Source organism: Coenobita brevimanus, chromosome 101, assembly GCF_032717465.1.
Source record: "Coenobita brevimanus isolate Jiangsu-jjx chromosome 101, ASM3271746v2, whole genome shotgun sequence".
Lineage (NCBI taxonomy): Eukaryota > Metazoa > Arthropoda > Malacostraca > Decapoda > Coenobitidae > Coenobita > Coenobita brevimanus.
The window spans coordinates 38,986,208-39,000,082 of record NC_137054.1 but is presented as its reverse complement, the minus strand read 5'-3'; the positions used below and the strand labels follow the sequence as shown (position 1 = coordinate 39,000,082).

Sequence of the window (13,875 nt, the reverse complement as noted above, 5' to 3'; positions counted from 1 at the left end):
ACCGCGCGCTGCGGTGACGTTCGAGGATTTGATCTTTCAAAGGCCTCTCCTGCATTAATTTGTAGTTTTCATAATGGTTCTTTAATCTTACACTGTCTTATATGTATCCCAGCCCTTACCGTGTATAATTGCGAGTGAGTTCCGTTAGATCGTGTTCCGTGCGAGTTACCTGTATTTCAGTCTTTTATGTCCCTTATTGGCGTGATTTGGGTCTTAAATAGGTGCAATGCATGTCCAGAGGGATTTGTATAAGTGTTTCTCTGAGTTAGGGTCCATAAGTACAAGTCCAAAAGCTGGGGCCCAATAACCGGACAGGACCACTATCCAGACCTGCCTATGGCTCTATTACGTCGGATGTTGGAGGGATTACTGTATTTTGTATCCTATACACCCTCTGTTCTTCACATACATTCCTCAGCAGTCCAATCTTCACTGCTCTTACTCCTGACTTTTCATTTTTATGCCACACCACAGTCTCACACCCATTTGTTAAAGTTGGCACTAACACTTCTTCATGTAAACCTCGTGCAGCTGCAACACTCAAGCCTCCATTTCTTATCAAGGCCTTCATTGCACCAGCTACTTTTCTTCCTTGTGTCACTCTACTTTCCACTTCTTTTGCACATGTTCCTCTCTTTTCTATCACTGTACCCAGGTATTTGAACTTTCTCACCAATTTCAGTTTCTCTCCATTCACTGTAATATCACACTGGGATTCACCTTCTCTCTCAATAACCATCACTTTACTCTTTTCTATAGTTACTCTCAAGGCATGACACTCACAGACATCAGCAAAACTCTGCACTACCTACCAAGTTCTAGTCCGGAATTTGCAAGCAGTACTGCATGATCAGTATACAACAAATTTGAGATATTCCATCCATCACCATTCATTACCAATGCCATCTCTCTCCCCATTGCTCATGTTTTTACTCCTCTCATCACCACAATCATATATATATATATATATATATATATATATATATAGTATATGTATCTAATATACTATAGCAGTACCTGTGTGTGTGTGCGTGTGTGTGTGTGTGTGTGTGTGTGTATTTTGGGCAGCTGAAACTACACATTCAAATCGCACCAAAATTGGCACAAATTGCAAAAAATTCGCTGATGTGAAAAAACTTGGTCCCATCACGACTGAAAATTTTTTACTATACAGTATTTAATGAGCGCTCACATTCTGACCAAAAAAATGCCGCTCCTGGCGCCCAGCATAGGGTCTCTGTAGAATTTTTTTACCACAGGTAGAACTACAGTAAAGTATTTCGGACTAGCGTTCGGACAACTTGGGTTCCATTCCTGAGGCTGCAAATAACACGATCAATTTCTTAGCTGCAAAAAATCCAAGTGACAACGTTACACTAGAACAGCACATAAACGCGAGGGGCCTCTGCAGGAGCAAGTGTGAGGGGCCCAAAGGGCCCCCTGTGGCAGGGGGGACACAATCTGGCCACACTATGAGGTGGGACTACTACTCAGCGGCAGATTGTGTTAGGAAGAATACTGCCCCCATATTCCCTGCGTGTCATAAAAGGCGACTAAAAGGGGCAGAGTGAGAGGGCTAGGGACCCCCTCCTCTGTTTGTTAGTTCCTATAAAGAGACAGGCCAGAGAAAGAGATGGGAGATGGAGTTATCCCAGTACCCTGAAGATTGGGTCTATGAATGTGCATGGATGTAGAACGATTGAGGCTGAAAGAGAGGAGACTAGAAGAATGTTTGTGAGAAGAAAGTTGGATGTGTGGGCTTTGAGTGAAACGAAGATGAAAGCAAAAGGATGAGTCTATGTTTGGAAGTGTGAATGGAAGATCATCAGGTGCTGACAGAGGAAGGGCAAGAGAAGGTGTGGCCTTGTTAGTGAGTCCGGATGTACAGAAGTGTGATTGAATGGAAGGAGGTGTCATCGAGACTGATGTGGGTGAAAGCGAAATTTGAAAGTGAGATGTGGGTGTTTGTGAGTGCATATGGGCCTGGTAGTGAAACGGATGACAAAGAGAGGAAGTCTTTCCGGAATAATGTTGATGAGTGTCTGAAGAGTTTTGGAACGAATGTGAACGTGGTAATGATGGGAGATCTGAATCCTAGAGTGGGAAATGTAGCAGCTGAAGGTGTAGTTGGTATGCATGGTGTGCTTGGAAGAAATGAAAATGGGGAACGAATGATAGGGATGTGTGTTGAGCAAGAGATGGTGATTGGAAATACTCTGTTTGAAACGGACTCCCGTGGGAGTTGTTGTATGCTGATGATTTGGTGTTGATTGCAGAGAATGAAAGGGAGCCGGAGGAAAGGTTTAGGAAGTGGAGAGATGGTATGGGGCACAAGGGTTTAAGGGTAAATGCAGATAAAACAAAAGTGATGATATCTAGGGTTGGTGGCGGTACTGTCAAAGACGAGGGAGAGTGGCCATGTGCAGTTTGCCACAAGGGTGTGGGAAGTAATTCCATCTTGTGCGGTGTGTGTGATAAATGGGTGCATATGAGATGTAGTGGTATCAGAGGTAGACTGCGAGATAATGCTGATTTTTTTGTGTACGGCGTGCCGGGGTGAGCAGGTGGAAATTGTCAGACGTGAAAGGATTGAACTTGCTGGTGAATCTCTTGAGTGTGTGTGGAAGAGTTTTGTTATTTGGGAGACATGTTGTGTGCTGGAGGTGGGGTTGGAGCTAGCTCTGTGGCTAGGGTGAGAAGTGGTTGGAAGAAGTTCAGGGAGCTCTTGCCTCTCCTGACATTGAGAGGGCTCTCCCTACGTGCTAAGGGGTCTTTGTATGTAGCATGTGTTAGGAGTGTAATGCTGTATGGCAGTGAGACCTGGGCAGTGAAGGAGGAAGACATTCGCTGGCTCAGACGTACAGAAATGACAATGATTAGGTGGATGTGCAGTGCGTCCCTGCGTCCAAGGCCTGGAGGGGCTGGGTTTACAATGGAAGAGTTGAGAGGTAGGATGGGACTGGAGTGTATTGGTGTTGTGATGAGGAGAGGTAGATTGAGGTGGTTTGGACATGTGGAGAGGATGGGGGATGATAATTGGGTGAGGAAGGTGAGAAGTGTTAATATTGGGGTGTGGTTATGAGGGGTAGACCGAGAAAGACATGGGACGAGGTCATTAAGTGTGACCTTAGGGTTAAGGGACTGAACAGGGAGGCTCAATGAATCGTGCAGTGTGGAGAGCCGCCATTAGGTGACCAAGGCCGACACATGCAAGCATGTTGGAGCCTTTAGAAACAAAACGAAACGAAACGAAACATGTGTGAGACAGGAGGGTGGAAGGGTTGTTGATAGAGCATTGATGGACTATGTGCTTGTGTCCAGGAATGTAATAGAAAGATTGTTGGATGTGAGAGTTCTGCGAGGGGAGGGTGGAGGTATGTCTGACCACTACCTTGTGGAGGGAAAGTTAAGAGTAGGTAAGAGATGGGTGACAGCTAGGAGGGTTAGGTGTGGCAGGGAGGTTTTGAAAGTGAGTGAGTTGGATAAAAGAGAGAAAATGATAGAGTATCAGGAGAAACTGAAAGATGAGTGGAACGCAGTGAAACATCAGGAAAATGGCAGTGTGGAGGAGGAATGGCAGATGTTTAAGAGTGCTGTGGTGGGGCATGCGGAAGAGGTGTGTGGTGTGAGGCAAGTGGGTGGTGGTGTAAGAAAAGGAAGTGAATGGTGGTGCGAGGAAGTATGACTGTGGCTGATAAGAGACGTGCATATGAAGTGTGGCTTCAGAGGAAGGATGAGGTGTCATACGAGAGTTATAAGGAAAAAAGGAATAGGGCAAGAAGGGCTGTGCGTGATGCTACAGTGGCAGCAGATGAGAGGTGGGGTAGGTGGCTGACTGAGAATTTTAAACCGAATAAGAAAATGTTCTGGAAGGAGGTGAAAAGGGGGCAAAAGGGAGAGTCTGGGAAGGAAGGGCGAGTAAAAGCAGAGGATGGAAGGATGTAAACTGAGATGGATGCAGTAAGGAAGAGATGGGCAGAGTATTTTGAAAGACTGTTAAATGTAGAAGAGGAAAGGGTGGCTGAGATTGTGGAGGATGGAAGGGTGCAAGGAATAAATGTTTTAGGAGAGCTGAATGATTCTTTGATCACAAAGGAGGAAGTGCAAGAGGCAGTAAAGGAGATAAAAACAGGGAAAGCTGCAGGTATGGATGGGTGTGCTGTGGAATGCCTGAAGGGTGGTGGAGCGACTATTGTTGACTGGTTAGTAAGACTGTTGAATGTGTGCTTTGTGAAAGGTATGGTGCCAAATGACTGGGCAAGTGCTTGTGTGGTCCCGTCGTATAAAGACAAGGGTGATAAGTATGAATGTACTAGCTTTAGAGGTATAAGTCTGTTGAGTGTTGTAGGTAAGGTGTATGGTATAGTGTTAATTAAGAGAGTTAGAGGGTACAGAGATTGGTGATGAGCAGTGCAGCTTTAGGAGAGGGATGGGATGCGTGGATCAGGTGTTTGCTGTGAGACAAGTGTGTGAAAAGTATTTAGTGAAAGGCAAGGATGTGTTTTGGGCATTCATGGATTTAGAGAGAGAGTATGACAGAACTGATAGGGAGGCTTTGTGGACTGTTTTAAGACTGTATGGACTTGATGGTAGGTTACTAAAAGAGGTGAAAAGTTTTTATGTAAATAATAGAGCGTGTGTAAGAGTGGGAAATACTGTGAATGATTGGTTTCCCGTGAGAGCGGGGCTGCTGCAGGGATGTGTGATGTCGCCTTGGTTGTTTAATATTTATATGAATGGTGTTGTAAGGGAGGTGTATGCAAGAGTTTTAGGTGGAGGTCTGAGTCTGGTGAATGTTGATGGTAGAGACTGGAATCTGAAGCAGCTGCTGTTTGCAGATGATACTGCACTGGTGGCTAATTCAGAGGAGAGATTGAGACAGCTGGTAGAGGAGTTTGGAAGGGTGTGTGAAAGGAGGAAAATGAAAGTAAATGAGAATAAGAGTAAAGTGATGAAGTGAACGAGGTCGGTAGATGGTAGGGGGAAGAATATAGCTTTGAATGGTGAGCTGCTTGAGGAGGTAGAGTGTTTTAAGTATTTAGGGTCACATGCTGCTGTGGATAGAAGAATAAATGCAGAAGTGAAGTTTAGAATGAATGAAGTAGAAAAGGTGCTGGGAGGAATGAAAAAAGTGTTCAGATGTTGTTTGCTTAGAATGAATGTAAAGAGAAGGCTGTATGAGGGTATTGTGCTACCAACTACATTATATGGGGCTGCAACAAGGAATATGGGTGTTGCAGAGAGGAAAAGTTTGAATGTAATGGAGATGAGGTGCCTGAGGAGTATGTTTTGAGTGACGTGTATGGATCGAGTGAGAAATGATGAAGTGCGAAGGAGAGCTGGAGTTGTTCGGGAGATGGCTGATCGAGTTGAGCAGAGGGTGTTGCGATGGACTGGGCATAAGGAGACAATGGATAATGAGCGATTAGTGAAAAAGATAACTAGATCTGATGTGGGAGGGGTAAGGCTGAGAGGGAGACCACAAATAGGATGGATGGACTGTGTGAAGAAAGCATTGGATGTGAGAGGGATGTCTGTTGAGCAAGATGAGTGGCTGTGTATGACAGAAATAAATGGAGAGAAACTGTGAATGAATAAATGATGACGCAGCCCTGGGGGGATATTCTCCCGCATTTGGTCTGATCAGCTAATAAGGTCAGGTGTGGGTAAGGGGATGAGTCTATTATGGTGTGGCAGGGGTAAACTAGCTCTGCTGTCGGGGCCTGCTGTGGATGTCACTGACTGCACTGTGCAGTTGACCCTCGTGTGGTGTGGTGTGGTGAGGATCTGTCCCTTCTCCCCTTTGGGGCTTAGATGCAAATGAATGTGTTTGAATGGATGAGTAAATGGGGAGTGTGTCATCCTGTCTTGGCTACCTCCCTTTTCTTGGGGGAAGCAGCCTAGGTATAAAGATAGATAGATAGATACAATGCATATATATATATATATATATACATATATAGGGAGGTCCCGAAGATACGAGCAGTTAGGTTACATTTGGCATAGTCGTACAGTAAAAGTCCCATTATTCGGCATCTATGGGACCAGGATGATGCTGAGATATTGGATTTGCCGAATAATCAAAAACCTACCCACTCAGTTTCGTTTTCGTTTTTAAAGGCTCCAACATGCTTGCATGTGTCGGCCTTGGTCACCTAATGGCGGCTCTCCACACTGCACGATTCATTGCAGCCTCCCTGTTCAGTCCCTTAACCCTAAGGTCACACTTAATGACCTCGTCCCATGTCTTTCTCGGTCTACCCCTCATAACCCCACCCCCAATATTAACACTTCTCACCTTCCTCACCCAATTATCATCCCCCATCCTCTCCACATGTCCAAACCACCTCAATCTACCTCTCCTCATCACAACACCAATACACTCCAGTCCCATCCTACCTCTCAACTCTTCCATTGTAAACCCAGCCCCTCCAGGCCTTGGACGCAGGGACGCACTGCACATCCACCTAATCATTGTCATTTCTGTATGTCTGAGCCGGCGAATGTCTTCCTCCTTCACTGCCCAGGTCTCACTGCCATACAGCATTACACTCCTAACACATGCTACATACAAAGACCCCTTAGCACGTAGGGAGAGCCCTCTCAATGTCAGGAGATGCAAGAGCTCCCTGAACTTCTTCCAACCACTTCTCACCCTAGCCACAGAGCTAGCTCCAGCCCCACCTCCAGCACACAACATGTCTCCCAAATAACAAAACTCTTCCACACACACTCAAGAGATTCACCAGCAAGTTCAATCCTTTCACGTCTGACAATCTCCACTTGCTCACCCCGGCACGCTGTACACATAAAATCAGCATTATCTCACAGTCTACCTCTGATACCACTACATCTCTTATGCACCCATTTATCACACACACCGCACAAGATGGAATTACTTCCCACGCCCTTGTGGCAAACTGGACATGGCCACTCTCCCTCGTTTTTGACAGTACCGCCACCAACCCTAGATATCATCACTTTTGTTTTATCTGCATTTACCCTTAAATATATTGGTGAACACTGTCATCACCACTTATGGTATTACAACTGTGTTTGGAGAGAGTACTGTATACTGTACAATACTGCAATCAATACACTACTATGCCTGAATCTGAAATATATATATTAGTGAACATATATAAGTGTAAGACGCAGTAGGCATACAAGTCAGATAACACTTCCTGGATGGCTGAAATGATACGGAATATTACCTACCAGCTCAGTACATCACTTGTATTGGTGAACTCATCACTATTTTATATTATTACAAATATGTTTGGAGTGAGTGTTGTATACAGTACTTTTTCCAAACAAAATAAAATAGTCGGAAAATTGCATAAAATAAAGTGAAGGAATATGAATTGGTAAGGTCTTTCTGATGAAAGTTAAACGAACATTTAGCACTCATTCTTTTGTTCGTTTTTTTTTTTTTTTACATGTGATAGGGAGACTATTGATGGAAACAGTAATGTATTCCACTAACCCCTTAATAACCTCCGGCATTGAACAACCCTTTACAGTACCGATGTCAGTGATGTCAACTTAGTGAGCTATGAAAAAACTGTGAACAATTATGGGAAGGGAACGAAGGTCACTGGTATGTTTACACGACTCTATGATACGATTCCATGCAGTCAGAGGGTCAGTTAATCTCAGATGTTTTCAGCCATTTGGTAAATGCACCGTAACTCTGTAACTTCTCCCGTAAATCATAGCATGGGTTTAGGAAGCTAAATAACACATTGTTAGGTGTGCAAGATGATTATCTTCACATCTTTAAGAAAATGGAAGAAATTTAATCCCTCTCTGAGTACGTAGAGTAAGTTTCTTCCATTCTTTTGAAATCAATTTGTTTTACTTAAAGATGTGAAGATAATCATCTGGCTCACCTAGCAAATGTGTTATTTAGCTTCCTAAACCTATGCTATGATATCACTATGAGTCACGGAAAAATTAATGAAGTTACAGTGCATTTACCAAAGGGACGAAAACATCTGAGATTAACCGACCGCCTGACTGCTTGGAATCATAGCGTAGAGTCGTGTAAACATACCAGTGACCTTCGTTCCCTTCCCATAATTGTTCAGTTTTCTTTATAGCTCACACTAACTTGATATCACTGACATCGGTAATGTAAATGGTTGTTCAGTGCCGGAGGTTATCAAGGTGTTAATGGGATATATTACTGTTTGCATTAATACTCTCTCTTTCACATTAAACAAAAACGAACAAAAGCATGAGCGCTAAATGTACGTTTAACTTTCATCAGAGAGACCTTAGCAATTCATATTCCTCCAGTTTATTTTTAAGTATTTTTCTGACTTTAGGTTAGGTTAGGTTTGGTTAAATTATTAGGTACAGTTAAACTCGGTTAGGTTAGGTTTAGTTAAACACGACAGTCCCTTCCACCATTAAGCTCAGGAATAAAAATACTAAAGCTGTCACAGCCATACAGCTAAAAACAACAGGGAAACTGATTTAACAAGCACCATTTATTTATGGGTAATGCATTACAGCATCATTGGCTCATGGGCTATGCGTTTACTGGTAAATGTCACTTTCAGGATGGCGTCAAGAATGAACGAATTTCAAGAATTAGCGAGGGGGCTTGGAACGTAACCCTCACTAATTTGGAGGGGGTGGTTACTGTACTGTATGATACTGTCTATCTATCTATCTATCTATAGCCCGACGCCCTAATCCCGCAAAGGGTGGCCGCAGACAAAACGCCTCCAAGTCACTCTGTCACCCACCATTTGACTCCCCTCCCCCCAACTCACCCCCCCCTCCCTCATATACCTCTCAACTCCATCCCTCCACCTCATCCTCGGTCTACCCCTCCCTCTCCCTCCCTCCACCTCACCTACATACACCCTCTTAGTCAGTCTTTCATTCTCCATCCTCTCCACATGTCCAAACCACCTCAGTGTATTTCTCCTAATCTTTTCAACCACATCCACATCTACCCCACAACGTTCCTTCAATACAGTACTATATCTGAATTTGAAAAAAAATATAGAAATTAGTGAACATACAGAAGTGTAATGAAACATTAGGCCTACAAGTCACAGATAACACTTCCTGGACTGCCGAGATGATTCCAGACATCTGCCGAACAATCAAAGATTTTCGTAAATGGGACTATTTCTCAAAACTGCCGAAATGTCGGATCTACCAAATAATCAGCTGCCGAATAATAGTACTTTTACTGTATAATGAATTCTCGTATAATGAAACATGTAACTTATAGTAAAATATTGGTTGGGTTCAAGGACACCATCAAAGGTAAGTTTTCAAGCTAAAATATACGATACCAAATGCGGCAAACATATCTATATTACTGAACTGTAGAGAAGGCAGCCTGAAAGAGCAAATACAGTAGCATGCAAATAACATGACTGCACATTAATTAAACATATAAAACATGCATAACACTCATCTACAGGTGGTAATGCTGTGTTGGAGGTGAGAAGGTGGTGGTCGTCAGCTGAGCAATCCAAATTTCTCTGCGAGGTTTGAGAGAACATGGCAGTGACCGCGTTTGCTGGGATGACTGAGTTAGAATCCTCCCACCTCGCCCCAGACTGAGTGTCATATCATTAGATATTCCAGACCGAATATTGAAAAGACAGTAATCCCTCCACTATCCGCTGTTACAGAGCCAAAGGCATGTCCAGAAAGTGGGTCAGTCTGGATAGTGGGCCCCTGCCTCCTGGACTGGTACTTATGGACCCCAGCTCAGCCTAACTCATAAAACCACCTACATAACTCTCTACTGCACATGCACAGCACCTATTTAAGACCCTATTCACACAAATAACGGACAGAAATATAAAATAAATTAAATGGAACCAGAGAATAAGGAGATAGATGTGCACATGGAAAATATTAGCAGTATACAGGGTACACTACAGTACCCCTAAGGGTAGGGGGGGGTTTCAAGAGTACTCCCCCAGTATCCTTGCTTGTCGTAAAAGCGACTAAAAGAGTTGGTGGAGGGTTAGTACCCCTCCCCGGAAAACAACTAACTAAAAAGACAAACAATAAGCCTCGGACAAGGACTGACCAAGAGATAATGACCAAGGAATGGACAAAGGACTTGGTAATAGGAACTTGGAATGCAAGGGGAGCGAATGATGAGGTGAAAGAGAGAGAGATTGTCCAGGTGCCTGAGGGTGCGAAAGTTGATGTATGCGAAATAACTAAAACTAAATGGAGAGGTGAGAGTGTGAGAGAATGGGAGTATGGATGGGGTATATGTGCAGGAGTAGGTGAGAATGAGAGGGCAAAAGAAGGAGTATGTACAGTTGTGAGTAAAAGATGGAAGAAGAGCATAAGAGAGTATGGATCAGTTGGGTCAAGGATTGTGTGGGTAAGATTGAAAGTTGGAATACAAATGTGGGCGATTGTGTGTGTGTATGTGCCAATGCAAGATTGTGCAAGCAGAGTGAGAGAAGAGTTCTGGACAAATGTGGAAGTGTGCATGGAAAAGTTTGGAAGGAATGAGAGTGGTTTTGATCGGTGATATGAATGGTAAAATAGGGAATGTGAAGGTGGATGGAATACTTGGTGAGTGCGGTGTGCCTGCTGAGATAGATGAGAATGGCAATGCGTTAGTGGACATTTGTGCTGGGAGGGGGTTGGTGATAGCCAATACCCTCTTTAGGCACAAAATGATCCACAGGTATACATGGCGAGTGATGAGAAGGGTGGGTGGTGAACTGACTGAAAGGACGGCAATGATTGATAATGTGTCTGTGGATGATAGGATGCAAAAATGTGTAATGGATGCAAGAGCTTATAGAGGTTGGGGGAGTGGACCTTCTGACCACTACTTGGTGGTGGCCAGAATCAAGGTCCAATTAAAGTGGAGAAATAGAAGGGAAGGATGGGAAGGAGGAGTATTTGTAAGAAAAGTGGAAAGGTTACAAGAGGATGAGAAAAAGACAGAGTATAAGAGAGACGTGGAGGAACGATTGGGCAAATATGAATTGGAGCAGATGGGGGACGTGGAAGGTGTGTGCAGGATATTTACAGAAGAAATATGTGCAGCATGTGATGTGGTGTGTGTGATGAAGAGAAGACGGAGGGGTGTGCAAGGAACAGAGTGGTTGAATGAAGAGGTGAGACAGGCTGTGGCACAAAAGAAGAAAGCATACAATGAATGGATGAGAAATAGGGGCGTGGAAGAAGTTGAGAGGCAGAAGAGAGAGTTATATGTAGAAAGAAAGAGAGAGGTGAAAAGATTAGTAAGAGAGAGTAAGAAGACAGCGGATGAGGAATTTGGAAGGAACTTGAGTGTAAAGTGGAGGGACTGTAAGAAAATGTTCTGGAAAGAGGCGAAAAGAGTAAGACAGGCTGGAAGTGAAGTAAGGAGGGGAGTGAAAGATAAAAATGGTAGATTACTAGTGGAGAAGGGAGAAAAAGTGAGCAGATGGAGAGAACACTTTAAGGAATTGTTGAACACAGAGGATGGAAGTAGTGCGAGTATAAGTGGCTGGAGAATGACTGGGAGAAGAAGGGAGGTGAGAAGACAGGAAGAAATCAGTAGGATAGAAGTTGTGGAAGCAATGAAGAAAGTTAAATTGGGGAAAGCCCCAGGAATTGATGGAGTGTGTGGTGAAATGCTGAAGTATGGGAGAAAGATAGTAGTATAATGGATGTGGAAAATGTGCAGATTGGCCTGGGAGGAAGGTAGAGTCCCGGAGGATTGGAAGTCAGGTATAATTATTCCCTTGTTCAATGGAAAAGGGGAAAAAGAAGTGTGTGGTAATCATACGGGCATTTGTCTTCTTAGTATAATAGGAAAAGTGTATGGTAGAATACTTATTGACAGAGTTAGAGAAAGAAAAGAGGAATTAGTTGGAGAAGAACAGGGAGGGTTTAGGAAGTGAAGAGGTTGTGTAGATCAGATATTCATTCTTAGATCTTAGTGGAAAAGTTTCTAGAGAAGGGAAAGAAGTTGTATGTGGCTTTCATGGATTTGGGGAAAGCATGTGACAGGGTGGATAGACAAGGATTGTGGAAAGTGTTAAGAATATATGGAGTAGATGAGAAGTTGTTGAATGCTGTGAAGAGTATGTATGATGGTGCTAAGGCTGCAGTGCATGTGGATGGTGAACTGAGTGAATTTTTCTCTTTGAAGGTTGGGTTGAAACAGGGATGTGTCATGTCTCCATGGCTATTCAATCTGTACATGGATGGGGTAATAAAAGACGTACAAGATAAGGTAGTGGACGTTGGAGTGGACCTGGTGAGAGACGGTAGTGTTTGGAAACTCCCTGTACTGTTGTTTGCAGATGATACTGTGTTGTTGAGTGAAGACGAAGGAGAGCTGCAAGGCTTCGTGGATGAGTTTGGGAGAGTGTGTAAGAAACAGAATATGAAGGTGAATGTAGGGAAGAGTAAAGTGATGGTCTTTGAGAAAGGTGAAGTCAGTGAATGTACAGCGAAGTTGGATGGTGAGGAATTGGAAAATGTGAGTACATTTAAGTACTGTACTTGGGTAGTGTGATGAGTAAGGATGGAGGTTTGGAGGGTTAAGTGCTTGAAAGGGCACAACTGGGAAGAAAGGTTGCTGGTTCCTTGAATGCAGTGAAAAGAAGCAGGGAAGTGAGCATGGAAGTGAAAAAGTTACTACATGACAGCATTGTGATACCAACTCTAACGTACGGTAGTGAAGCTGGGACGTTGTTGGAAGGACACAAGTCAAGAGTGAGAGCAGTGGAAATGAGTTATTCAAGAGGAGCCTGTGGAGTCACATGGATAGACAGGCTAACAAATGAGGATATAAAGGAGCATTGTGGTGTGGATGTGGATGTGACAGGAAGCGTAAGGAGGAATACACTGAGGTGGTTTGGCCATGTGGAGAGGATGGAGGGTGAAAGACTGACGAAGAGAGTGTATGTGAGTGAGGTGGAGGGGGGAAGAGGGAAGGGGAGGCCGAGGATGAGATGGAGGGATGGGGTGGAGAGGTATACGAGAGAGGGGGGTGTGAGTTGGGAGCGGGGCAGTGAAATGGCGGGGGATAGAGCGACGTGGAGGCGATTTGTTTGTGGCCACCCCAAACGGGATTGAGGCATCTGGCAATAGATAGATAGATAGACAGGGTACTTACAAGATGTCCATGGCCAATTGTTACGAAGGTTAACCTGCCTCCTCTAAGGCTCTGGCAGTGAAGAAAATGCTCTTGAAGCACGTACAGTAATCCAGTGTTGTGCTGCACTTAATCCTTTGCACTATGAGTCATAATTGTTTAACACTGCACATTCTGTTCTTGATTGCACCATGCCAGTTTCAACTGCCAGTTTACACTCTGTACTAAATCTTTGCACTCTGACTTCTAATTTCATAACACTCCACAAATTCCTATGTGGTCTAGTGGCGAAGTATTGCAGTTTATTCACTGTTTATTCAAAAAAACATGCACATGTGTCATCTATTGAATGAGCGTCTAGTCAGGATGGCAGTTAGGTGGTAACTGGGGAGGGATAGGGGAAGGCCGGAAGCAAGCAGCAAGCGTAAACACCGTTATTCGGCACTGTGTGCCAATTTCAAAGTACAGTTGAAAAAAATGTTGGATTTTTTTTTTTTTTTTTTACATTTTTTGGTAATTTCTAGGTTCCAAAGGCCAGGGCCCAAAATGTCCGGTAAGTGAGGAGTCCAGATAGTGGGCGTCCGGATACTACAGGGATTACTCCCTAATTTACTCAGGTCGTATCATCGGTTTCTCGCATATCGTGTTGTCATGTAACAGCACCTGGCCGTATATATATATATATATATATATATATATATATATATATATATATACAGGTAACTCGCACGGAACACGATCTCACGGAACGCGCTCGCAATTATACACGGTAAGGG

The 13,875-nt window shown here is 43.8% G+C and overlaps 1 protein-coding gene across 1 annotated transcript in view; it reads right to left on the bottom strand.

Moving 5' to 3' along the window:
• The window catches only part of LOC145415010 (protein MON2 homolog), a 1,148,323-nt gene that overhangs the window by 154,134 nt on the left and 980,314 nt on the right, over positions 1-13,875 (bottom strand). The gene's annotated exons all lie outside the window — the stretch shown is intronic.